Source organism: Artibeus jamaicensis, unplaced genomic scaffold (assembly GCF_021234435.1).
Source record: "Artibeus jamaicensis isolate MK-2021 breed Jamaican fruit bat unplaced genomic scaffold, CSHL_Jam_final scaffold_625, whole genome shotgun sequence".
Taxonomy (NCBI): domain Eukaryota; kingdom Metazoa; phylum Chordata; class Mammalia; order Chiroptera; family Phyllostomidae; genus Artibeus; species Artibeus jamaicensis.
This window is the reverse complement of record NW_026522051.1, coordinates 2,461,981-2,484,925: the sequence shown is the minus strand read 5'-3', so window position 1 is coordinate 2,484,925 and position 22,945 is coordinate 2,461,981. Positions and strand designations below refer to the sequence as shown.

General features: G+C 55.8%; 1 long non-coding RNA gene across 9 annotated transcripts; it reads right to left on the bottom strand.

Annotated features, from left to right (window-relative positions):
* Window positions 1-6,532: 6,532 nt before the first annotated feature.
* On the bottom strand, window positions 6,533-15,227 carry LOC119065445 (uncharacterized). 9 transcript variants are annotated; one of them, XR_008390496.1, is made up of 7 exons: window positions 14,207-15,227; window positions 12,993-13,880; window positions 11,587-12,199; window positions 10,639-11,105; window positions 10,413-10,518; window positions 8,673-10,198; window positions 6,536-8,271 (listed from the first exon to the last, which is right to left on the bottom strand). It is a non-coding gene; the product is annotated as an uncharacterized LOC119065445 (long non-coding RNA). The 9 variants fall into 9 exon arrangements; XR_008390500.1 differs by having other exon boundaries at window positions 6,536-10,198; window positions 10,654-10,712; window positions 10,997-11,105; window positions 14,207-15,217; XR_008390493.1 differs by having other exon boundaries at window positions 6,536-10,198; window positions 10,639-10,712; window positions 10,997-11,105; window positions 14,207-15,216.
* Between the last annotated feature and the right edge of the window lie 7,718 nt (window positions 15,228-22,945).

Sequence of the window (22,945 nt, the reverse complement as noted above, 5' to 3'; positions counted from 1 at the left end):
TCCCTCTCTCCTTCCCTTCCCCTCTAAAGATAAATAAATAAAATCTTTTTAAAAAGCTGGATTTATTCCCCGTCCCCACATTGTGATAGCAGTCGGTAGGCACTGCAATCCACACAGAACAGTGATTCTCACTGCGGCTAAGAAGGAAGTGAATTCCCCCCCTCCCCCAGGCCAAGCAATTATGCTGCTGCGAGTTACTGTCTACATCAAAGTTTGACCCCTAGTGGACAGAACAGGCATACAACCCGAGTCATAAACTAAAGGCAGGCTTTAAATGCCAAGGAGAGCCACCCTGGAGGACCATCAATGTCACTTTCTCTAGATTCAGGAAGTGACTCCGTGCGACTGATTCTCCTGCAGCTCCCGCGTTGCACTTTCCGCACGTCCCGCGCAGGACACGCCCGCTCTGGAAGACTCTACACAGGAGTTGCCGGCCCCCGAATTCTCCCCCATCCCTCTGCAGAGCGCAGTGGCCGCCCACCCACCGTCCGACTCCCTCCGAAGCACGGTGTTCGCCGCCGGAGAACGCAGCATCAGCCGCCATTTGAGTCCTCACCCTTCCTGTTCTGCTCGCCAAGCGCTGTTCTGTGCACTGCACACGGGTCCACCTGATGAATCGTTCAATCAGCCCAAATACGTGCGTGGCGCCTACGCTGAACTCTGATGACCCGTCAGAGCCCAGGCTGGCTGTACAGTCGTCCTTCCCTGAAGGACAGACACAGAAGACAGTGAGGTGTGATGACCTGCAAGCCGTGACTCAGTCCGCAGAGGGGAGCTTGGAATTGTGGGGGCAGAGCAACACATCTAGGAGGTGGGGGGTGGGGGAGAAGTCCGGGAGAGAGAGCGCCCCCTGAAGAAGGTGTCACATGGCGGCTGAGTCTGGAGTCTGAGCCAGTGGGTGACGAGGGACCGAGGAGACCGGTTCAGGCAGAGGGACTGCAGGAAGCACCGCGGGGAGGAGAGGCTGGCAGTCGGAGATGCTCGGGAGCCACGCCCAGCTCCTACGGACATCGGAGCAGGAGAAGGGGCTGAGGCGCGGGCAGGCAGGACGCGGGAAGGAGCTTCGTCCGTGACCTGCGTAGCAAAGGGAAGTCCACTGCAGAATTTACGTCGGGGGGGACAGGAGGTTGGATTTACACCTTCCATAGCTCGCCATGGGGTGGGCGCGCGTGCCTGGGAATGTGCTACCAGGTGGGACACGTGCGCTCCTCAAACCTACGCCCGATAAGCGACCGTGTCTTCAGTGTGACCAGGGACCAAACAACTTCCTGTGGTGGCCTCGAATAGCCGGCGGTAGGGAGTCCACAGTGCCCAGGAAATCTTCACTCTTCTTAACCTTCTTCAAGGTTCTTCTTAACCTTAAACTTCGAAATGGCCGCCTGTGTTGTTTGCTGGAAGGGGTCATGGAGATTCCTCTCTGGTTGAAGACGAAAGAGACCTGCAGGGGGTCGGACCGGCTCTCCTCGCCCCGTCTCGGCCGTGGACCAGCCTCGAGTCCCTGGAGGGAGCCTTCGGTCCCTCAGCCATCAGATGGAGGGATTGGCGTAGCTGGTGCTCACGCTCCGTTCAAGCTCAAAGGTTCTTTGGAGCAGTTTCTCCTCTTTTCCGCATCTTAGTCTTCAGGGGAATCGGAGGCAGGTGTCTGAGTGCCTTTGCACGACTTGCCTCTCCGAGTTCGAGAGCAGGGCCAGTGGTGTGAATACGTGTGATAATTAAACCTCACAGATCTGCAACATAGACTCCGTAGATTCAACACACACACGGTGCTCATACTAACCAGCACGTAACATGTTTCTGTGTGTGCCAGGGCACCAACCTAACCATTCCAGGGACCCCCCTGTGCCAACGTCGTTGAGTCAAGTCTAATTTCTTAAACTTAATACATTTTTTAAACTCCTTCTTCACTTACCCTTGAAAGATGCTCTGATGACATCTGCAATTTGAGAAAAAGGTAAGAACTGCCTCAAGGCTTTTGTCAAGGAAAAAAATTCAAATTTTTCAAACTACAATTTTCATATTTAATTTGTGAGTAATGGTAGTTTCTTGAAATGTTCTGTTGGGATAGAAAGCAAGTAGCCGTTACTTTAAATTAACAGTTTCTTGGCAGTGCATCCAATTTTCGTTACTACAGATTTCATCGCGGGTAGTGAGTTAGGATAGTGAGTAGCGGGTAGTGAGTTAGGATGCCCTCTGCTTTGCTGAAACCGGGGAATAGTGTGGGGATCCCCTGAAGCCAGCCCATGGTTCCCCTCTATGGTCAAGTGCAAGCAAGCCCCCGGTTCGAGGTCCCGGTTGGTCTCACCTGGGACAGAACTGTCTGCACCAGCTCATTTATGCTCCTTGGTCCTGCCATTGGGTGATTTCAGTGCAGCTGAGCAGACCCATCATCTCCCACCCAAATCACGCAGACGGGCCAAGCAAAGGACGCTGTGCTAGGGTCAGAGAGAGAATGCCATGGTGATTACCCGGTGTCCGAGTCCACCTTACAAAGGGGATGTCGGTTAGTCCGTCACCAGCTTCCCAGGCTGTCTGTCTGTTTAGAATAAAGGCGGGAACATTTCCTTCTCTGAGTTTCGGCCACCCCTTTAAGGAGCTTTTGTTGAACAGTGTGAATGTTGTGGGCCCCGATGGGTGGAAACACACACACACACACACAACGCACACACACTCTCTCTCCATGAGAAAAGAGAGCAGATTCTACGTGAGGAACCCCTGGCGGGAAACCAGGTCTCATGGCCCGGGTACTGCCGGTCACAAGACTGCCAGCGACTGGCAGAGGGTCAAGGGGAAGTGTCTGTCTGTCTGGCAGAGACACTGCCTTGCACAAACATCAAAGCGCTGCTTCCGAGAGGGGCAGTTTCTAGGCTGCGTCCGCAGGATGGAAGCTCGTTGGCGTCCTTCGAAGGCCCCACAAAAGGCTTGGCGCGTCCGGAACTTGGCAGGAGCGGCCGGGACCGCGGCTTTAGCCCCTTCCAGCTCTTTAAACTGACATGACGCCTCCCTGTCTCCAGACTCAGACTGGCCGCTTGCGGCAGCGGCTTTCAGGCCCCTGGGGTGGGCACAGGCAGCAGCGGTTCTGGATTGGGGGGTGGGGTGGGCGGCGAGGCAGCGGTCTGGAGCTGAAACACCACAGTAGAGACCCAGACAGACAGGCCGCCTCTAGCCGGGAAGTTCTCCAGCACTGAGCGGTGGTCTCTCGGGAGTGGGGCAGGGGGCTGCCTGCCCCCGACCCTGGGGTCCAGGTCAGCCAGTTGGGGGCAGGATGGACCGATTAGGATGCTATTTTCATTAGTTTACATTTAACTTCTCTTTCGGGTGTACTTTGTGATACATAGTATATCAGTACCAGTGAATGTATTACAAATACATGGGTGCATTTAATGGGCCGTTGCTCAGTTGGATGCATGCATTTCTTGAAGAGGGCCTTTGTTTGCCTCCGGGAGAGTTCGTTGGAGTCCAGAGTCCAGGGTCTTGGTCACTTTTCTTTCATTGTTCCCAATCATCTTTGCAGACATGCCACTTCTGTCTACAGGCATTCTACCATCGGTCGCTGTTTTCCTAGGGGTTAGCTCTTCGAGTATTTAATTTGTGAAAATGCAGAGGAAGATTCTATTTATCTGAGGCTTTTTGTTTTGACCCTCACCCCAGGATATGTGCTTACTGTTTTTTGAGAGAGAGAGGAAGGGAGAGAAGGAGGGAGAGCGAGAAACATCAATGGGAGAGGGAAGCGTGGATCCCACTGCCTCCCGCATGTGCCCTGACTGGGGATTGAAACTTTCTGGGGTGCAGGACGACGCTCCAGCCACCGAGGCACCTGGCCAGGGCTACCTGAGGCTCTTAACCAATTTCAGTGACAGGTATTTGTAGGGGTAGTGAAGAGAGACTGGGCATTTCAAGATGCAGTATTTCCTGTCCGTTTTGAAGGGCTTTATTTACCTCTGTGTGCTGTCCATTGAAAATCAAGAATGGAATGAGAATGCGTGTTTGTAAAGTACTCAGTCTTTGGGGGGAAAAAGTAAACAGAGTAAATAGCACAAGACAAAACAAACACAGTAAAAACCACTCGAAGCACAAAAGCAGAAATTCTCATGAGTAGGTGCCACAGTGGGTGGAAGTGAAACTCAGGACAATGGAGCTTCATCTGGTTTTGAAAATTAGTCAAACGGACTGAGGCTTCCGTGGGATTCACTTCTGTTTACCAAAGGCCTGCGTCGTTGCTGAGAGCGGCATCCTGGTTCGCCTTCCCCCGAAGGCCTGTCCAGGCTGCCACTGTGGGGAGGAGAGTCCCGGGGCCGAAAAACATCCCCATCGATGACTTTGAATAGACCTGGAAGGAACGAGAAGACAAAACAGTCGGAAAAGCTATCGTGGGGATGGAGGGATGAGATTATACGTTACTTTTCTCTCGATACTTTTGAGTCATACTTTACTCTAGTGGTCTGTCTAACCAAATATAAGAGGCAGGCACCGTTGAGATCTTTGAGGGTAACATGTAGCCGGTCATCAGCTGCGTGTGGATCCCCCCCCCCCGCAGAGGGATGACGCCCCTTACGGCAGGCAGGTCGCTGCCCGTAGGTACCCTGCGTACACTTGGATCTAAAGGTGTTGTAAGTGACACTCGTGCCTTTGGGGGAATACCCAAGTCCCTTGTTCTTGCTGTTTTCTGAGACTCCTCTTCAAGTGAAGGAAGGGGAAGGGTTTAGAAGTGGGGAGAGTTCCCGCCCTCCGTCTGCGGTGACTGTGCTGAGCGGCAGCCGGTCAGAGGGCCGATCCACGTGTCTGAGACACAGAGCGCACCCTGGTTCAGCTGCCGTGTGAGTCTCACAGCCGGCACCGCCCCTCAGTGTGCCCCCCGTGCACGGGGGAGCTCTCTGGGGTATGGGCTCCAGCTCTGGTTCTGGTCAGCACGTCCAAAGAGGACCTTCCAGCCTCGCCCACCCCTCCCCCTAACCTGCTGCACCCGCGACCTTCATCGTTTTAGCATCTACAACTCATCCTCCGGTGGAGCGGACCCAGAGTCGTCTGATTCTGCTTTGTCTCGCCCACTTAAACAATCTATCGGGAGCCCCGTGGACTCAGCTGTCAAAACACCCAGACTCCGGCTGCTTCTCACCACCCCCCTGCCCCCAGGTACCGCCCAACTGCGTGACCGTCACTTATCCGTCTCCGGGAACCACAGGCCTGGATGCTCCTGCCTCCGCTTCAATAGTCCCAACAGACCGTGGCAGTGACACTGAGTAAACCAGACCCTGTCACCGCCTCATCGGTGTCCGTGCTCCCTCTGCTCCCGGAGGGAGAGGTGAGAGAACAGGCTGTCCCCTCTGGGTCCCGGATAGCCTGCCATCCATCACTGAGCTGACCCTTCCCGTCCTCCTCCCTCCGCTGTCCCCGTTCCAGCCGCCCTCGCCTCCCGCTTTCCTCCAAATGCAGAGCAGACGCGCGTCTGTAGGCCGGACCTTCTCCCTGAGACACCTGCGCGGCCCCCTCCTTCCCGCACCTGCTCACCCGGCCCCTGCACCGCCCCTCACCCTCCCTATCATTTTCCTACTTGCGGTGGCGTGATTTTTCCGTGTGCACGCATCCACTGACTCCCTGCTCACGTGCGTCGTGGCTTGTCTGCTAGACTGATGCTACTTTCACAGAACCTCACCTGCCTGTGTACCTCTCACTGTTCTTCTTGCGGTCAGTCGACATTTCTTAAAACTTGGAAGAATTTAAATTATAGTCGACATGCAGTATTGTATTGGTTTCAGATATACAATGTAGTAGCAATTAGACATTTATGCACCTTACAGAGTGGTCGCCCGGATGAGCCCAGCACCCACCTGGCACCCTCCGCAGCTTTCATGGTATCACTGAGCATATTCCTGCCCCTTGCCTCCCCGTGACTGGTCTTCTTACTGGCAACTTGTGCTTCCTAATCTCTTCCCCTTTTCCCCCACGCCCCCAACCCTGCCCGTCTGGCAACCATCAAAATACTCTCTGTCTATGAGTGTATGTCTGTTCTGTTTGCACGCTTGTTTTATTTTTTAGATTTCACACGTAAGTGAAGTCATACGGCACTTTTCTTTTTCCGTCGGTTGTATTTCGTTGCATGTTATGACGTCTGGGTCCATTCACGTCGCTGCAAATGGCAAGGTTTCATCCTTTTTTGTGGCTGAGTCGTGTTCCACTGTGTGCACGCACCGCCTCTTTGTCCGTTCGTCCGTCAGTGGGCACCCAGGCTGCTGTCCTGTCCTGGCTGATGTAAATAACGCTGCAGTGAGCACAGACGCTCGCCTGTCTCTTTAGATGAGTGTTTGGGTGTCTTCGGGTAAACACCCAGAAGTGGGATCTCCGGGTCGTGTGTTATATTTTAAATGCCTTTTTTCTTCCTCGGGCACTTTATAAACAGGCCTTGTGTCCACAGTCACTGGGTTCGTGAGTCTCGTTGGGTCACCGACATCACCGCACCTCCCCGAATCCAGGCGCTTGGCCGCCGCGGGGCCCACAGGAAGGTCTCAGTCCTGACGTCCCCCCCCCCCCGCCTGGTGATGCCCTGAATCCCTGCCTGTTCCTGTGCTTTATGGACACAGGGGCGAAGAGCATGTGTTTCCTGTTCCCTTTGCGAAGTGACGCCCTGCGTGGCGGTAAAACAGGTGTCCTGAAGTCTGACACCTGAGCTCCCGCGGGGATGCCTGTGGCGGTGTGGAGGGGCTGGGGGGCTGGGGGGCGCGTGTGGGCGGTATCGGGTAGGTTAGGAGGTGCGTTTACTCGCTCAGAGCCTGAGGTGTCCCCTGCCTGTGCACTGCGGAGAAGCAGAGCCCGCTCCTTAGTCAGCCTAACCTGGCACATCCTGATAAACTTTCCAAGGCGCGTCGAGGTGTTTCTGCTACTAGCAATGGACCGTCACCTTGAAACGAGGGCAAAAGAGAAGGTTATGGCTTATTTACTTTAGGGTGGAAATTCATCCTGGAAAAGAAAGCAAGGCTATTTGTGACACGGGAGAATTTCTGAGCCCTCACGGTGGCCTCTTGGCAGAAGAGAGAGGGCACCTGAATGGTCTGACCTCTTCTGTTGTCATGGCAACAGAGAAATGTGCCCTCAGGCCGGGTGCAGGGTGGGGCTGCTGGCATCTGGGAAAGGAAGAGTCCTCCCCACAGCGCGGAGCTCTGCGGGGCGCTCTCCGGAAACCCGGGTCCCTGCCTCCATGTGTCCCGAGCACAGCACACCAGCGCCAGAGTCTCCCTCCGGAGCCTGTTCCCTCAAGTTCACCTGCGGTCTTCCTCTCCCGGGGCTGCCGGGACAGGGCGGCTTAGACCACAGAAGTTCAATGTCTCTGGGTTCTGGAGTTGGCAGCCCACGAGGGCCCTCGCTCATCCACGCCGGCAGCCTGGTCTTGGGCATCCAGTCTCCAGGACGGGGAGGACTACATTCCTGCTGTTGATAAGCTACTGGGTCTGTGTTGTTTTGTTACAGCAGCCAGAACAGGCTGGACACATCCTGTCTTCCTGCCCCAACGTCTGGTCCACGTCCAGCAAGGGCAGGCGGCCCTGTTCTGAGGTTGGTTCATGGTCTCTTTGAGGCGCGAGCTTTCCCATCAGAGGGTGAACCTAGGAATCGGAGTCATCGTGTAGGTGGAGCCTCCCAGCGGCAGAAATGCTTATGTGCGGTCGTGGACGCATTTCCACAAATACAGTCCATTTAGCGGAGTCGGGATCCGGCTGGACGGCAGGCCTCTGCGGAAGCGCCGTATCTTCCCCGGGGCAGAGTGCCGCCTTGAGTCCCCTCGGAGCTGGTCAGAGATCCCGGCAGGGTGGTCTCGGACTCTCGGGCCAGGAGAGGGGTGCGGGGAGGTTTCGGGAATGTGGCGGCAAGCCCAGCCCGCGCGCCTTACGCACTGACCTGCCCTTCCCACTGTAAGGACTGCTTAGAGTTGAAGGTTGAAGAAACCAGCAAATGGGCAAACATGTTATTTGGGGGGAGTTACCATGATTGATCATTGTTAATCATCAGTTCCTTAGAACAGACTCCTTTATTATGCTTGTCAGTCAGCTGTTAAAGAACGAAAGAACGAGACACATGAGGGTCACGAGGGGTGTACATGCCGATGCGGCCAGTGGTTCTGCTAGTTTGTAAGGAAGTTGGGACATCGGCGTTTATGTGCGGACCGCAGCGAGCGCGGGCGGTGAGGTCTGTTGTCCGCGGTGTGCTAGGCGTGAGCAAGCAGCTCCGAGACGCAGCTCCGAAGGGCCAGGTTAGGATGTCAGTAGTCGGGTCACTGCAGGCGGCCTGGAGGTGGCAGCCGAGGGTGTCTCAGACGCCCTCTGCATGCAGGTGGCCGGAATCCTCGCTCGACTGTGCCAGGGACTGAGCTCCCCATCCCCTGGGAGCATCTAAGCAGGCCCTGAGTTCACACTACTCTTGGAAGTTTGAGGACATGAGAGGTAAGGCCTCTTTCAAACCTAAGACTCGATGTCACGGTGAAATGCCCGACAGCACTCTCTCGGCGTCCGCAGGCCCCAACGGGCAGCTGAGTCTGCAGACTCCAGGAAGAGAGCCCACTGGGGACGGCAGGGGCACCGCGGTGTCGGGGAGGCAGCGGGGCTCTTCCCCCGACTCGGCCTTGGCTGCTCCCGGGCCCCCGATCGCTCTTAGGTTTGAAGCAGCAGTGACCTTCGTGGCCTGCCCACCTCGGGCTGCAGCCTTGGAACTCGGCCGCTGCCCCGCTGTTGTCAGAAGCAGATTCCTGAAAAGGTCAGCACCGTCAGTACTCGGTCGGAGGGGAGGGGAAATGCCAGGCAGAGGCTTGAGGCAAGTCCAAAGCTTGGCGGCTCGTTTGTTGGACTGTTGCTATTATTTGCTCCAAGGTGGACAGATCGGCTCGTAAACTCCTGCAGAGACAAATGAGTGGGCATCTAACCCCCCCACCCTGGCTCTCTCTTTTTAATCCCCACCTGAGAGTATGTTTGTTGATTTCAGAGAAAGAGGAAGTTGTGGGGGGTGAGAGAGAGAACCACATTGATTCCGTTGCCTTCTGTATGCACCCTAAAACCTACAACCTAGGTCTGTGCCCTGACCAGACACCGAACCCGTGACCTTTTGGTGCACAGGATGACGCTCCAACCACGGGAGCCGCCTGGCCAGGGCTCACCCCGCTGCCCTTGGGTGGAGCCCATGTCCCAGGCTTCCCAGCCAGATGGAAAGTGCTCGGCGATAGATGCCCTGTTTCTCTGTATGCAGATGAGTTACTGGGGACATTTTTGAGGACTCGAGTGTGGATTAATTTCCTAGTTCCAGACGGACACAGGGGGGATGTTGTTTGGAATAAGGGCCCCCCGAAGGGAGCTGGGGCTCAGGACGAAGGCGGCAGGGGGACGCCAGCGGTCCGAGCGCGTCCCCCAGACCAGTCACGCCACCACTGGGGTTTCTGTTTAATAGCGTGGAAATTGCCTTCTCTTTGATGTAACTTGAGAGAAAATGCTACTGTATAATTGCTTCATAATTAATATTCAGGGTTGTTTTTCATGTAATGAGACCCACTAACCATCACTTTGACACGAGTTCTTAATTAGAGAGTGAGCTATTTTAGAACAATAGATAAGTGATGATTTTTTAAATTGCTAAGAACTCGGGCTGTTACATCAAGAGACCGCATTTAGTCTCCTGTAGCTTGGTGCCGGGAGCCTGCCTCTGGCCGGAGGCCTGACCTCGGAGGAGTTGTGGTTGCTTTTTTAGTTGCTTGCTAAATGTTTTTACTTCTCTACACCTCAGTTTTCTTATTTCAAAACGAGGATGTCAGGTGAGGAGGCTTCCAAGGTCCTTTTCACCTTCAACGTTCTGTGAATCCGAAGGAGACAGTGAACACCTAGCAACACGCAGCGGAGAGTGTATTTTGGGGACAAGCGGGTCGTGGTGAACAAAATTCCCACTGTCTGAATCGCTTTGGCTGAGAGTTTCGGGCCGGCCCCAGGCTACCAACTTTAACCACGTAATACCAGAGAAAAGCAGCTCATTACAGTATGATTTTTGGGCTGTTTGTTTATCAATCAGATTAGCTATGGATGAGCAGACAGTGGGCGCTTCAAGAATCAGCACTCAGGAGCAGTCGGTACCAATGCAAGAATTGTGTTCCCTTCTACAGTGTTGCCGGAGGAGGCAAGCCAATGACAAACTCTCCCGGCTTCCCAGCTTGGTCCAGAGCGGCCTTGGGTCTCAGCTTATTTGAAAATGAAAAAAAACAAAACCAAAACAGACCACATTAGTTATCCTGAAAATTATTGCTTGGGAATAGGGAAGGCAACAGCAAATAAGTAACGTGTTAAGATCAAGAAACCTCAGTCATCATTACTATGAATAACAATTAGTAATAAAGCAGAGAAGGAGAGAAGAAAGTCATGAACTGTTACTACAAAGGGGAGTCCATTCCTCACCTTCACGGGCACTCGCTAATCTGTTGGACTCCTTCCCGGAGATGTGGCCTCAGTCTGTTTCTCAAATCTGTACAAAGTAGCGTTTCCCGACCAGACACTCTCTTCTCTGGAGTGAAGGAAAGAAACACTAAGAGAGGGCGGGCCAGGCCCCGGGGGATCCGAGCCCACCGCCTTCATCCGAAACCTTCACAGCTTCCTGTTCATATGGATACTTAGTATTGTTTACCCGAAAGGCACGTACTGTGTCCGAGCCTCATCAGGATACACTTCCTCGTCTACTCCATTGCAGGCAACACCATCCTTTGGACGTAAGAGGTGCTCAATAAACATTTGGAGGGTGAAAAATGAAGGTAGTAACCACTCCCAGCTGTAGACCATTCATCCATGAAAACAGATACTATCACCTCTAAAATTATGATGCACTTGAATGAGAAGATGCAGTGTGAACTATCAGAATTCAGCGACAGAATACCTTTAGGAGTGTCGTCGGGTGCATTTGCCTTTATTACTAATACAAATGAGTGGTTTTATCTCTTTAAAAATACACTTAGGTTAATGCAGGCGGATTGGCACCCCAGGCTCACCCGCCGATCCGCCAGCCTTAGCCACGCATGGGCCTGTGACTCGAACGTTCTTCGGACGGCCGAGGATCCGAGAGACACTGAAAACAACCTTGTGGATTCCCGGCCTCGTCTGTGAACAGTGGAAGCTCTATAAATAACCCTCACACATAGAACGACCCTGTGCGAGGCTGGGGAAGCAGTCAGCAGATTGCCTAAACCGACTCTCTGTGTGCGGAACCGGGCAACTGGGAGACCCAGGCTGGGCTCCAGCATTCGGGCATGTGCCACGGCTACAGCGTGTGAGTCCCGGTCAGGACGTGGGGAGCTTCCGGGAGGGCAGGCTCCTACCCACTGTGCCGCGGACACAGACAAGTGCCGGACAGAGAAACGGGACGCAGTGGAGTGCGTGGGAAGGCTGGGGGCTTGTCCCCAAGGTGCACACGGGCAGCTCAGTGTGAGCCCTTCCAGAGCGTTTGCCTGAGGACAGCGCTGAACGCTGGCCTGCCACATGTGTGCGCATGCAAGTCTCCGCATTTTCCTCCCCTGCTGCCACCCTGCAGACTCGGAGGGGCCGGGAGACAGTTCTGGGCTCAGTGGGCTGCGTTACATACGGGAAGCCTTGCGCCGAGGGGACCCCCATCTTCTGTCGCGTGCGATGGCCTGTCCTGATCTTTGTCCCCGGGGAGAAACTCTGTCTCTATTTTCCAGGGTGTTTGCTCTACAGACGAATGTACTGGAAACGTGAGAGGCTCATGAAAAAACGCCCCCACCCGTGGATCTCATGTTGCAGGGACAAAGACAAACGCACGTGTGAGTGGAAGAGTGGGAGAAGGAGAGGAACTCGTAGTGGTCGGTGACAGGGAAGGGGAACTCAAAGCCGGGCCGCGAAGACTGGTAAGGAAGGGCTATGTGTGGCAGGTCTGTCTGGGAAGACCCGTAGGAGAAGGTCACGCTTGAGCTTGAACCAATCGAAGGACAGAGGAGTCATGTAAACACCCTCCGAGAGAGCATTCGAGGATGAAGGCAGCCCTAATGTTGACTCCGAATGCAGGGGGGGAAGGCGCGATGTGTTCAAGGGGCAGCAAGAAACCCGGCGCCCGCGCCGAGCCAGCAGAAGGCCTCGTGGTGCAGGGGGAGGTGGAGGCGGGTCCGGACCCTCGGCGTGTCCGTGCGCCGTGAGCCCGGGGTGGGCTTCCCTAGGGTGTTAGATCTGACAGGCTGGCCCTGCAGATGAATAAACGAATGAACGAATCAATGCCTTCCCCTCGTTTCCTTGAAGGGAATGATGGAAACGGCTCTGGGATGGGGAGTGGCTGAGCAGTCCTCACCCTGAACCACAGCCGGTCCGGCGGGGTCAGAGCCCCAAGAATAGAGACAGAGAGCGGCCGCCGCGAAGGCGGGAGACCAGAGACCAGATGCGGGGGGTCTGGGGCGGGGGTGGCACAGGAGCTGGCTGAGGGCCTGGAGGCGGGTTCAGGGGTCTGAGCGGACGAGGCCCTGTGTCCCCAAGAGGAGCCCACGGCTGGGTCCAGTGAGGCAGCGGCTTCCCGCCACTGTCCCCACCACTGTCCCCACGGCCCCTGCCCTCCGGTCCCAGCCCGCCCCTCACCGTCTCGCCCCCGTATCCCTCCCTCCATCCCCTCTTCCCGTCTTCCTCAGGTTCCCCTCCTTGACTCGTTTCTCGTCTCCATGTCTCCTTTTGGTAATTCCGTTTCTCAAGTCTCTTGTCTTACTGCCCCTCCGCCCCTTTCCTTTGCTTACTTTGGGGCTCCTCCCCCCGACACTGGGGGCGCCCCAGGCAGGGAGACGGCGGGAGGGGCAGTGGGGGTGGAAGGCCCTCCCTCCTTGGACTGGGCAGAGCTGCTACCCCGGAGGCTGACGGGCAAGGGGAGAAGCCTGTGCCCTCCATTGTCCCCTGTCCTTTGGGAAGGGACGTGTCGGCAGTGACTCGCGGTGCCTGGTGCACCCCTGCCGGGTGCTTTGTGAACGTGGGCGCCGTTAACACCTGTGCACTCACACGATCCTCATCCTGGTTCCCCGGGACTGCGTGTCTCAAACTCTCAGGGCCCAGCGAGGCGGCACCGCAGAGCTGGTTTTTCTTCTGTGGCTCCCGGAGGAAAGCTGTCGTTCTCTTTGTTTTGTTTGTCCCAGGCCACGGTTGCCATGGCAGCGTAGAAACCACAGAATCGGTGATAGACGAGAGGTAGGCAGCATCTCACTTCCAGATAAACACTACGAAGTAAAGCTCCGGGAGGTCAAAAGCAAGCGGCACCCGCAGCCGGCTGCCACCGATGCTCCTGTCCCCCGATGTCCCTCCCCACGTGCCCCTCCCTTCCCACGGGTGTCACCGCTTGTCCTCCACCTGTCCCTGAGACGAGCCAGTGGCTGTCAGGTTGTTCCTTTATCCCTCAGACATGCCTCGAGGGCCTCGCAGGTGCCAGGGACCCTCCGGGCACCAGCACCTGGTGAAATAACTACACAAGGGTCGGCAAGGTCCAGGGCCTCAGGACTGTGACAGGGACCCTCGTGGGTGCAGGGGGGACCCTGGTGCGCCTACGGGTGGGGCGGGGTGGGGTGACAGGGAGTCCGAAGGGCTCCATGTTCGATGTAACCCTGCGTCTTGAGCGAGGGCCGTGAGGGTTCATCGCTAGGAGGAGAGGCACCGCGGTCCAGTGGTGGGCCAGGCTCGCTGGGGAGCGCCACGCCGTCCGGTGTGGCGGGCGTGGAGGGTGCAGGGGGAGGCGGCGGGTGGGGAGACGGCCCCTCGAGGGAGGAGGCCGTGGGACTATCAGCTGGGAAGTCATGTCCGCCGGTGTCCGCAGCGGGATGGTGTGGTCGCTGGTTCTGGAAGGGTGTGCCTCTCTTACTCGGTTACGGTGACTTTGCACAGAAGGAGCCGGCTTCTCTGTTGGAGCAATGCACACACACAAATAACTGCACACGTGTACACATACACACATGTATTCACGTGTGCACATGCACGCACATGTATGTGGGCCTATAAACCTGCCCACAGCCCCACTCCCCCAAACACAGTAAGAGTCAGTAGACAGTTGTTATTGCCTCTGAAAAATAAATGGATTTCAAGGAAAAGATTTTTTATTTTTAAAGTTTGTTCGGGTTCTCTTTTTCATTTTAAAAATGAACGTTTTTTTTTTTAAATTATAGGAAGTTAGGAAAAGCAGAACGTTAACAGCAGAACAGAGAGAAATAAACACATTCTGTTCTCACCGTGATCCCTTCCTCCAGCCGCTCTGCCCTGCGCGCAGGCCTTGCCTGTTCGTTTTCGAGCCTGCGTGTGAGTCTGAGGGATCTTAGGCTGCAGAGGGGGAAGTGGGTTCCCAGGACTTCAGCTCCAGTCTCACCCCGCGGTGCTCACGGCTCTGCTGTCGGGCGCTGCTCCGAGTGCCCAGCAGAGCAGGAGCCACGCGGGCGCGGACCGACCAGCCTCTTGGCAGACACCGCCACTCCCTGCACACCCTCCTCCGCGTGGTCCGGCGCCACGGAAGGCTCTCCTCCGAGGGGCCTTGGAGCTCTTGTTGTCCAAACACTGGTGCTCGTTGGTTGAAGCCGTCAGGACACGGGGCCGGCTTCTCCTGGCCTCTGGATCCGTCCTCCGGCAGCCCACGCCGCCCCGCCCCCTGCCACCCTGGCCGCCCCAAGAGCAGGAAACAGAGGAGGCCCTGCCAAAGCCCTCAGCCCAGCAGGCTCCTTCCTGCCTGCCACAGGGGTGGGAGGGCACAGGGCCGGGGCGGGGCCCCTCCGGCTGCACGCACCGAGTGTCACTCCTCGTCTCAGAGAAACACAGACATTGCCCTCCTCCCCCACCAAAGCAGCCAGCCACCCCAGCACCGAGAGCAAGTGGGAAGCTGGGCACAGCTGGAGTTACTTCTGCGGTGTGGATCTCAAGCGTCCTGCGTTCATGGGGGTGGTGGCCACTGATCTCCCGGGGCCGACCGTGAATCGTATTTCCTTGGGCCACGCAGTGGTTCCAGTTGCATCCTTAGAAAGACGTTGCTTTGTGCTAAGGAACTGCAGATTCTGTAAATCCTGCGTTCAGAGAGACTAAACATTAGCTGCACTAGGTCATCTCAAAGTTATTGGTTAGTGATCGCGTCGTGGTCACATTGGCCAGATCCCCCTGCCCCTGCTAATTGACGTTGCCAGAGGTGGCTGGGTGGCGTGGGTGGGTGGTCTCAGCCTGTCCCGGGCAGCCTGGGCCTGTCGCGGCGGGGGGCCTCTCAGAAGCCCGGCGCAGCCTGACCGTGTGAGGGGAAGCTTACTTTTCTTACTGTCCCGTTTTGCGCCTCACACAGCCTGGGAAGTCAAGGTTATTGCCACAGTAACCAGCAGCTCTGTGAATGTCAGAGTTTGTTCAGGCGGCCACATTTCTCCACCCGCTGTCCCCAGGGCTTTGAAGCTGGGAAATTTCCTGAACTCTGGTTAAACATTACAGAGCACGTGCCTCTCAGAATGGGCGAACCATAAACTGTCCAGCGGAGTTCAGGAGAAAAGAACCTGGGGCTTGGGGCCACGGAAGAGGAGTTTGAGCCATTTTTAGTGCCTTCACCTTGAGTGAGCGCTGCTGCTCTGGTTTTCCGTGTCATTCGGAATTCTGCTTTATTGTGACGGCCAAAATAAAATAGGCTCTCCCGGTCTCTTCTCCCGGGCCCAGGAACGTGGCTCGCCCTTGCCTCAGTGTTCTCTCCGTGCTGTGTGCGGACGTGTATTGTGGAGACCTCGGGAGACGTCATTTTTATCACGAAGCCGATGTGATGTCCATGGCCGGCCGGGATCCGGCTCACGGCCTGGCTCCCCCGGCCTGTCCACCTGCAACACAGAGGCCATCCGAAACCCTCCGTGAGGGTGCCCACGGGCTCCATCCGTGTTCCCTAAGCCTCGGAGCTCTACGTGACTCTAAGGCCTGGCCCTGGTTTGCGTAGGTCGCTCAGGGCGGCACATTTCATGGAAGTCAGGGAACCTGGGGCAAGGGAACCAGGAGCCGTCAGCAGTGACTGGCTGGGTGGGGCGGGGGGAGGCCGTGGGGAGGGTGGGGTGGTGGGGGGCGGGAGACTTTAAATTCTTACCCTGAGTCCATTTTCGACATTAGAAATGCGGGTGATTACCCTGTCGGTGTGTCTTAGGGCTTTTTTCAAAGTAGAAGAAAGCATGTGTGGCTCACCTGTCCGCTCCTCGGTGCTTACCTGGGGGGGTCGTGGGCACACGGCAGGTGGGACTGAAAGCAAGGCCTGCCCCGCTGTTCGGTACGTTGCCATCGATTAAGAACCGTGAAACTTTGCTCACTTTCGTGTCCAACTTTTCTCTCTCCGTTTATTAGTTACCGTGTTCTCACAACTTTCCTGGTGCTATTAATTACTATTAACAATATCGAGTGAAAAGCCCCAGGAGATTCAATAATTGCCCAAGATTCACAGGCGGCAGACAAGACCAGGCCTCAAGAGGCCTGGCTGGAGCCCTTCGGGGAGGGTGGACACTGCGGAATGGCCCCCAAAGCCAGCTTTCTGTGCCCTCTGTCCCTGGTGGGGACTGGGGCTTCCAGGAAAGCTTCTCCCTGCAGACCGATGGCCGCCTGTGACTCATGTGTCATTCGTTGAGTCCCAGCCCTCGCTGGGAGGATACCGAATTTGGAGTCAGACGACCTCCTGACGTGAACCTGGGCCCTCCCGCTAACCGAGCTGTGTGACCTTGAGGAAGGTCCCTTCACTGTCCCGAAGGTCAGGAGGCGGCCGAGGCAGGGGTGGCACGCACTTCAATTTCAGGAACCTTGTGAGCCTTGTAAACGGCAAGACGCTTCGTGAACGTGCGTGTGTCACTGGCTGTCCAGCTGTGGGAGGCTCGTGGGCGGAGGCGGGGCTTCCCGAGGCCCCAGGGAGCCCAGAGCATCTCAGAGGAAAGGAAAAAAATCACTCTCACGAGGAGAAAGGAATGTTCCCACTGCGAGGGCCACCTCAGTCTGCGATCATGGGGCCCCAGGGCCCTTTAGTATCTGTTCATTTTTCCCTCCTGGGACAGCGATGTCTGACCCCTGCACGCCACCCAGCTGTGACAGTAATTCGGTCTGCGCCGCCAGCTCCCGAGCAGAGGAATTTCAGTCCCTGGGCCCTTTGCCTGAGGCTTCGCTATAAATGCCTGGGCCCTTGGTCACTGAAAGAGAATCATAAAAATACTGGGCTTCCTGTAAGTCCGGTAAAATCGTTTTCACTGCAGAACGCTGTTACAAGGGGATCTAGGGGCCCAGGGTTCTTCCGTGGGTCACGGGAAGTGGAGGTCGGCTAGCACGTGCGTGAACTTCTGCCCCGTGTTGGCTCAAAACGCCTCTGCCGACCCACGCGGCCGTCACTCCGTCCCTATGTCTTCACGGGAAGGGACTCGGAGAACCGCGCTGTGGGGGGTGGGTTTAGTGGTCCCCACAGGCAGTCGGAGCGGGGGAAGAAGGGACCTTGGAGAATGGCGGCCTGCCCAGGACGACCAAACCGCACCAGGCCTGTTCTCCTGCACCATAGATTTAAACTGTCATCAGCGTGGAGCAACACGCGTCAGTGTCAGGTGTACCATAAGTGACCCGACGTTTCTGTGTGTGACGGTGTGGCCGCCCCACCAGGGCTAGTGACCGTCTGTCACCGCACAGCTGTCACAGTATGACGGACTATCGTCCCTGCAGCTTTTTCGCCCCTCCCCCGACCTCCTGCCCTTCTGGCAGCCGTCGGTGTGATCGCTGGTTCTACGAATCTGTTTTTCTTTTGTTCATTCACTTTTTTTGGAGTCCGTGTCTAAGTGAGGTCATACGGATTTGTTATGTCTCTGATTTACTTCACTTGGCCTAACGCCCTCTCGGTCCACCCCTGAGGTTGCAAATGGCAGGATGTTAGTCCTTCCTTACTGCGCTTTCTCGCTGAGTTATAGTCCAGTGCGTGTGTGTGTGTGTGTGTGTGTGTGTGACATCCTGTTTGTTCACCTCTCAGTTACCACCCGGCTCACTTCCATTTTTTGGCCGGTGTAAGTGATGCGGCTGTGGGCATGGAGGGGCGTGTGCCTCCTCAAATTAGTGACTTTGTTTTCTTTGGATGAACACCCAGGAGCGGACTTGCTGGGCGGTACGGCATCTCTAGCTTTGATTTGGGGGTAACTCCACACTGCTGTCTACAGTGGCTGCCCTGGTCTTCGCTCCCACCGGCGCTGCACTGGGGCTCCCCTTCCTCCCCCTCCTCGCCAGCACTTGCTATTTGCTGACTTTCCGTCACCTGTTACTTGTCAGCCTTCTGATGACGGCCATCTAAGAGGCGCGAGGTGCTGTCTCACTGTGGTTTCAATTTGCATTCCCCTGATGATTAGTGACATTGAGCATCTTTTCATACGTCTGTTGGCCATCACATGTCCTCCTGGTAGAAATGCCTATTCAGGTCCCCTGCCCACTTTTTGAATGGATTATTTTTTGGCTTCTGATGGTTTCAGGCTTGGAGTCACAGCCGCCCGGACTTACTGACTCGCCGAAGAGCCCTAAAAACTAGTTTTCTCTTCCAAGGGTCTGCTTCCCATCCTGACACCTGCGGGTCACCCTGACTCAGGGACCACCAAGCTGTGCTCGAGGACAGATGCCACACACCCTAGGGACACACACACAATGGAGACAACAGAGGCTTCCAAAACACAAACCACAGACGGGTAGCACCCGGTGGGGGGGGGGGGACAGCGCCGTGCCCCCTGCAGCGCCCCCCAGCGGTTCTCCTTGGTCTGGAAACCAGGCTACTTGGTCAGGTTGTCCATCGAGGTGTCCGCCCAACTGGTGCCCCTCTCTCACCCCCGTGCCAGGCCTGTTCCCCAGGGAGATTCCGCCTCCTGTCCTGCCTTGGCCTGTCCCTGGGAAGTGTCATTTCCTGCCAGCCCAAGGCCAGAGGGGCGTGGCTGTGCTCACACACACAAAAAGGGGACCACGCACCCCTGTAGATATTTTTATTTCTAGTTACATGTCTCCCAGACCCCTGTGGGGTTGTTACCCACTCCCAGAAATGAACTGAGTGTCTATAGCAGTGAAATTGGAGAAAACCAGTCACTACTTGCATTTCTTCTCTCGACCTCCTTACTGCCAGTGACTAGAGAATATCGATACTGAACTTAATCATGAAATTGAATGAAGCTCAGATGAGAAGCCGTGGTCCCCGGAGAAAAGCAACAGAGCCACAGAAGAGGAATGAGAAGGAAGTCAAGAAAATGTTTCTCTGTGAGATTCTGCGTTGTAGGGACTAGAATGGATTTGCATAGAACCACCTGCCTCGCCTCAAGGAGCAGATTTCTGCTTGAAAATAGTGAATTACGTGCGAAAGGCTTAGAGATCTGCCTGGCACCGCGCTGGTCGGACTCGCGGCAGGTCCTTCCCGTCAGTCCTCATTCGTGGTGGCTCCCGGCACCTTCGCACGTGGGCTGTGGCCCTTACAGGGAATCTCAGGAATATCAAGGTTCCTTCCAGAGTAAGACTGCTCACCATTGCTGCCGCCCAGTGTTTTGTGCCCCAAGATGCTGTCCTGCAAGGTAGGACCAGGGACCCGGAACTGATGACGTCCCCCATGTGTTGGAGGGTCACAGTTCTGACCTGGAGATTAGGGTCTTTCGTTGTATCCCCACAGCATGTCACCTGCTCCGGTCGTCACACCCATCGCTCCCGTCAACCGAGTCCACTAGAACCTGCGGTCCCGTGAATGACAACTCCCTGAGGGAAGTTTGGGTCTAGGGGCCAGTTTGGATCTGTCTGTGTCATCCCTGCGTCCCTGGTGCCTGGGAGAGCGCCTGACACATCGTGCGCCGCAATTGAATGCGTCCTTAGCCCAGGGGTGACAAACGCGGTTGATTCTCGCCTCCCCCCCTTAGCTGCAGCCTCTGAAGTCTCCACAGACCCTGAACTACTGGCCATGGACCCGTTGCTGTGGAGGGAGGGAGGTTCAGGGTCCGCGTCCCGTGAGCCTCTGCTGACGATAGTTGCCCAGCGATCCTTACATGCATGCCCTGGCTTTCAGGGTGCTTCCTCTCAAAGGCAGCTTTTTAAATCTGCGTTGTTGACTTGTTAACACGGGGCTCACGGCAACAGCATCGTGATTCCTGTCTACGTGAAACCCACCGTGCGTGCTGTCCCCGTCATCTTGTGGTCGGGGACGCTGGACAGCGCTTTCCCACTGTCCTACATGCCCCGGGAGCCGTTTCAAACAGGAAGGTCACCAGCAAAAACACACAGAAATGGAAAGAGCTTGGCACTACGTGGACTGTGAAAAGGACACATTCACAGCACGAAATCTGAGACCAGCATGTTGCCCTAAGTGACCTGAGCCGGGCATGTGTGTGTCGGTGACTCTGTTTCTCTCTCTCCCTCTGAATGTGCCCGTGAATGACCACAAACGCAGCGTGAGGGTGGATTTTGGAGTTACAGACACCTGTGAGCAAACAGGCGCGCTGGAAACACAGACTTCATCAGTAGAGATTCACTGTGCCCGGCAAACCTTCAGAGTCCTGCCTCATCGCCATGCTGTGTGTGAGACAGGCGTGGTTAAAGAGCCGAACATTCCGCCCTCCTTAATTCATTCGTTCCTGCCGGGTGGTCCTCGGTCTGCAAATGTTTGAGACTCAGGCTCTGCAGTCAGCCGGCCTGGTTTCAAACCCCGTCTCGGCCATTCACACCTTCGCGCTATTTCCTTGATTTCTCTAAGCCTCGGTTTTCTTTCCTGTTAAATGGGAACATTAATAAAACCTCCTACTACATTAAGAAAGTCGTAGAGAATTCAATGTCCAACAGGGTGGCCACATGTGAGAGCACTGTGTTGTATCATTGAAATGGGCTAAGGGTAGAACTTAAATGTTCTCACCAAAAAAAAAAAAAGGGGGTGATGGATATGTTAATTAGCTGCATGGGGGAAATCCTTTCATGGTGTATATGGAAACCACACTGTTACATTCTATACTTTACTACCTTATCATTTTGTCAGTTATACCCCAGTAAAGCTGGAAAAGATGAAATAATGGGGGCAAGGGGGAGACACTCAGCATCGTGCCTGGTACATGCTGCGCACCCTGCCACCTGTCTCCCACCTGTGAGTGCATCTCCGAGCTCCTGTGCTGATCAGTGAGGCTCTTAAAGGCCACACCATGGAGCTGGAAGTCCCATAGAATTTGTATTCTTTCTGAATCTCTTTGCCTCTAGATTTTGTGTTCTCCTTGGGCTAGAAACAGAGACAGGAGATTTTTTTTTTCCTTATCTACCTTTGCCAAGAGCCCAAATGTCCCTGTCTCCAGGGTCTGCCCCAAACAGAAGCTGCTGGCATGGCAGCTGCTCCTGGTTCCCCACGCCTGCCCGAGCTGGACCTGGAATCATACGTGTCAGGACTGAGACTACACGGCAGAGTCCTCCCTCCTAGGACGGCTCGAACCGGTATCATCCAGCACGCTCCTGCCCTGGCCGACACAGGCCTTGAGTGCAGGGTGAGGACGTGTGAGCTGGGCCCGGGGCTCAGGAGGTGAAGGAAATAGACTGGCGGTCGAACTGAGCGTCACTGCAGCATAGAGGTCGGCTTCTGGGAGAATCCTGAGACACCATCGATGTTCATGTCCCCAGCCTGCTGGACAGGTCACCTGTAAGGCCTTGTCTTTGTTTTCCCGCCCGGTTTCCTCGGCTGGGTCCCACTGAGACCGATATCTGGAATTAACTGGGCCACATGACAGGGAGGACCAGGTTGCGCCTCGTGGCACTTGATAGGACGAAGCAGCACAAAATCGAACAGCAGAGCGCGGGCGCTGGGAAGGGAAGGGAAGTGGGAGGGCAGGTTGTGTGGCTTCTTGCATCTGAGCCTCGGCCAGAGCCGCCCCCGTTCTGGGAGAGGGCGCGGTCGGAGGGAGCCTGTTGGCGTCTCCACCACCCCACCGAGGACCTGCTTGGAATCTGCTTGGGAGCCTCGTGTCCGCCTGTTCGCACTCCCGTCGGCCTTTTTACGAAGCATTTATGGAAAACATGCTGAATTGGAAACCACCTTCCCAGGTTATGTGAAGAGTTAACGTGAAGAGTTGAGCCCTCTGCTAACTCAGTACGATTTGGAACTTGACCTCTTTGAGTCCGAGTTTACCTGCAAAATAAAGCGAAGACTAGATGATCTCTGAAACTGCTTCAGCGCTAGCATTTCACAAACAAGCCTGTGGCTCCATGGTTGACGGGATGTCAGAAACTGGAGACGGGACAGGCCGGCGGCCGGTCCTCTGGGCTGCGCGCTCAGTCCCTGCCGCGTTTCCCAGGCCTGCCTCGCCGCCTCTGCCCGCCGCACCCGGCCCCAGCCCCTGCTGAGGTCTCCCCGTCCCACCCCCAGCCAGCACACTGCCAGCAGGACCCTCTGGCATTTGAGCATCCGACCGGCTCGACCACACACCTGCAGCGACTCCCCGCTGCCTACCGAACACACTCCGAACCACTGGGCCCAGCCTTCCACGGGCTGGCTTCTGACTGCGCGGCCCCATCTCCTCCACCCCACCCAGGACGTTCCTCAAACAGTGGCCTTCTGCCTTCTGCTCTGGGCCCCCGTGCGAGTTTTGGCTCCCACACAAACCGTCCCCCCACCCCCTCCTTACTGATCCTCTCCCCTCCCCAATCAATCAAACCGCCCCGTGTCCTGCAGGGCCCACTCCAGCCTCGGGTCTTTCAGTCTTGGAGTATTTACAGAGAAAGAAATGCTTCTTTCTCCTGTGAAGGGTATTTGTAAACAAGCATTTAGCACTCATCACAAGTACCAAAGGTACTTGGATGTGTTATTCATTTCAGTTGGCTTATGAAATTTTGAAGTCAGCAACCGTGAACTTTTTTTTTATCCTGACGTGAGGACATGTTTGTTGATTTTAGAGAGGTGGGAAGGGAGGGGGAGAGGGAGGGAGAGAAGCCTCGGGTGGTTGCCTCTCGTACCCGCCCCGACTGGGGACCAAACCTGC